Below are 3,874 nucleotides of genomic sequence, written 5' to 3'. Positions count from 1 at the left end.
ATAATATGTATTAAGACATATGGAGGGATGGGAGATCAAACACTTGTTCTTTTTAGGACGGACAATGAGGAATAAGCCACTTGCTTTTAGGACACTAAGTATGAGTACTAATCGGCATCTATTTTATTATAATATTTATAATATCTCTATTTTTTATTTTTTATAAATAAATTTTAAGTTTTGGTAACACTATATTTCTTTACTTTAATTTTTTTAATGGGTCTTGAATTTTCAATATTAAATCTATTTGATTTTCAAGAAATATGAGGATGATGATTGAATTCTTAATTTCACAAAGATATTACATGTCAATTATCGTTGAGTTAATGTCACTTTACCTTTGATCCCGATTTATTCACTCAAAAGCAAAGGACTTCTTGTTAGGAATGACTCACAAGTCACATACGCACTTTAGGCCTAAGGCCTACAACGGCACATGGGAATAACACCTTTCACTTATCCCACATTAGAGAATTAAGGAGTTGGGTAGGTAGTATATAGAGAAGACCACTTCTAGGGACTTGTAAAAGTGTGTTGGTGATAGAAGTATAACATTTTTATCACGTGCGTTTGCATAAAAAAAAACGCTTAGGATTTTTAGTGATGCAATTATTTTTCCAAATCCAAATTTATTACTTTCCAAGGGTTCTCATATCTAAAAATGAGTTATTTACATCTCTGTTATAGTTTTTCCTTTTTCACTGATCTTTTCCTCCGATTCTGAGCAAACGCTTCTCTTGTTGTGATTCCAACTCTCTATTCGATGAGCAGTACGATTGTGTGGAATTTACTTTCAAAACAGTATTTTTCATGACAAATCAACTAGTTTCCAGATTTGTTGATGACTAACACTTCTGTTCCCACATTTTCTAAAAGAAAAAAAAAATTGTTGAACTGAAAGATAGTCATTAGGGTTTACTAAAATTGGTTTAATCGGATGGTGTCTGAAGAGCAAGTTTATTCTGCTACAATTTTCGAAAAGTCATATTATTATTATTATTACTACTTAAAACGAGAAAAAAAAAAATCGAAGAAATGCGTTTGCCGGGAGTCGAACCCGGGTCTATTGCTTGGAAGGCAATTATCCTAACCGTTGGACTACAAACGCACAGTTGACAAAAACTCTTGATATATAGATTTAATTTAATCAATTTTAGTATGTTCTTTTATAACTTCTTAAAAAAAACAAATTGTATTATTTAGCCCCATTTTGATTATTTATTTATTTTTTTTTTTTAAAAAAAATTAAACTTATTTTCTCTCATTTTTTTCTCATTTTTTAACATGGTTCGTATCTTTCTTGAGTACACCAATTGAATTTTTAGCCAAATTCTAAAAACAAAAACAAATTTCTAAAAGCTACTTTGTTAATTTTTAAAATTTGGTTTCGTTTTTTGAACTATGGTTTCCTTTCATTAAAATGAATAATCTATAGAAAAAAAATCTCATTTGATAGTGTTAGAGCAAGTTATTATTTCTTTTGGTAAATTTTGTAGACTTTGGTGTTGGGACTTTCTACACTAGTTTTATGTTAGTTTTTTTGTTGATAATTTCTTCAACAATATTTGTTCACATATTGTTAGACAGTTAGAATATTTTTGTTGATAATGACTTTGATATTAGCACATACATTGATAGTGAAATAGATGTACTTGTTATTCGGGAAATGAAAAATTCTTAATTACCTAAACTGTGTGTATTACATATATAACATCGTTATTCATTGTCAGATAGTGATATAACTATTAGATTTTTTTTTTATTACTATCTGATTAACTTTTAACAGAAATATATGCAAGAGCAACATAACAATGTAGATTATGAATTTAAAGTTTGGAAAACAAGTTTAGAGATGGAGATTTCTGAAAAAGAAAACTTGTTATAAAGAAAGGGCAAAACGTTCTGATTGCCATGTGATTGCATTATAAATGTATTCTGATAGTTATCTGATTGTATCCTGATTACATACTGATTTTATTTTATGTTTCTTAATTCTTCTCTATTCCAAATTGCAATAGTTTTTTGTCATATTTTCATCTGATTACCTTTTAATATCAATGTATTCAAGAGTACCTGAAGATAATACATTGAGACAAAAGAATATCACCATTATAATACCTGAAGATATTAAAAGGTGAATAACACCATTATAAGTTGATGCCAATGTGCTAGTAAGATAATACATTGAGACAAAAGAATAAGAATTTAATCCAAGAGTAGGAATAACAACAAGAGCATGACTGCTTGGTATTTCTTCCAAATCCCAAACACGACAAGTGCAACTATTATAATTCAACTTTACCAAAAAGGTTTTACCTCCATCAAGTACCAATAGGGTTAACCTAAAAAATGTTATAAAATCAAAATAAGTAATATAAGTATGACATAGACAAGAAAATAACTCCTAAACTAATTCATAAGTTTAATACAATCAATATAATATGACAATCAGACAACAATTTGATAACTATCAATATAAGATAACGATGCAGCAATCAAATATAAATCAAATAGCAATTACATACAGTGAAATTTCGTGATTCATCAGCTATATTTTTCATCACTTCTTCATCCCAACTAGTCAAAATACTCTTCAAAGAGGATGCTAATTTACTTCTATCATAAAACCATCACTACTACAGAAATTGGATTACTTGACATTTTTCCAATGTCAAGTAGAGGGTATACTTGACGTAAATAAAAGCGTTGCCTATTCGGCTGTCAAGTATAATGTCATAACTTGATACTGTAAAAACGTCAAGAGAAATAATTTTTTATTCAATTTTCGTATCAAGAAATATAATACACTTGACACTAATGATATGTCAAGTGTATTAATTCTTGACACTTATTATTCTGATTACTCTTGACATTTTTTTATTTGTCAAATATATTTTTATCTTGACACGAAATATATTTTTATTTGTCGAATTCAAGTTGCGAGTACGAGCTCCTCGTATCAATCTATAAAACATAGAAAGTGAGATATATATATTTATTTACTATTTACACTATCTATAACGTTACAATATATATAAGTAGTTTAAAGACATATCGCATCAGTTATAATATTCTTCTCTTTAGTCACGATTTCTCGCATATATCTCATAACGTAATACCCACATTCGACAGTTCCCACTTGTAAAGGACACTACAATACAAAGCCAATAATTAGCCAATAATTAATACTATACAGATGCATTAAATAAACATCATTCGAATGCCACTTCAAAACTACAACAAAGTAATCCAACCTACGAAAAGTTCAATAATAATGGTTACAAAACACAAATTCCAGCAACTATGTAACCATTCCAAAAGAGTTTCAAGGCCTCAATACCTATCAAAACGTCCAAACATTCAATCCCTTGAAATCTTTGAATTGAAAATAACTCAATTATTTGACCAATACTTCAATGGGTAACAAAAAACTATTAATACTAATCTCCAAACTAACCAAAACCTTGCAAAGATCGGGGTCAAACCTATTGGACAGCAACTCAACTCTTTCCAACACTTCAAAAATCATAGAACACAAATCAAAAATCACTTTTAACTTTTAAGCCCAAATCTAACAAACCAATAATTCCAAACTTATCAACATGACTTATCCAAAAATTAGGCTAAAATCCAAATCCGCTTTATTACTTCACCAATGGACTCCAACCTATGCATAAGTCACAATTAAAGCTCACGTAACCAATTTCTAGTAATAACAATCAACCAAAAAGGGTTTCAAAACCTTCATACTCACTAAAATCCTTCGAAACAACTTCAAATGTGCTGGAAAATGACTTATGACACACCAAAACAATCTTCGACCCGCTGGACAGTATCTCAAAACCTTCGAATCTCCAAATCTAGCCGTGAAAGT

The 3,874-nt window shown here is 29.3% G+C and overlaps 1 non-coding gene across 1 annotated transcript; it reads right to left on the bottom strand.

Moving 5' to 3' along the window:
• Positions 1-1,036: 1,036 nt before the first annotated feature.
• On the bottom strand, positions 1,037-1,108 carry TRNAG-UCC. Its single transcript has one exon. It is a non-coding gene; the product is annotated as a tRNA-Gly (tRNA).
• Positions 1,109-3,874: the final 2,766 nt, after the last annotated feature.

The sequence above is a fragment of the Benincasa hispida genome, chromosome 2 (genome assembly GCF_009727055.1).
Source record: "Benincasa hispida cultivar B227 chromosome 2, ASM972705v1, whole genome shotgun sequence".
Taxonomy (NCBI): Eukaryota; Viridiplantae; Streptophyta; class Magnoliopsida; order Cucurbitales; family Cucurbitaceae; genus Benincasa; species Benincasa hispida.
Note: the sequence above shows the minus strand (reverse complement) of the source record. Positions and strands in the feature narration are given on the sequence as shown.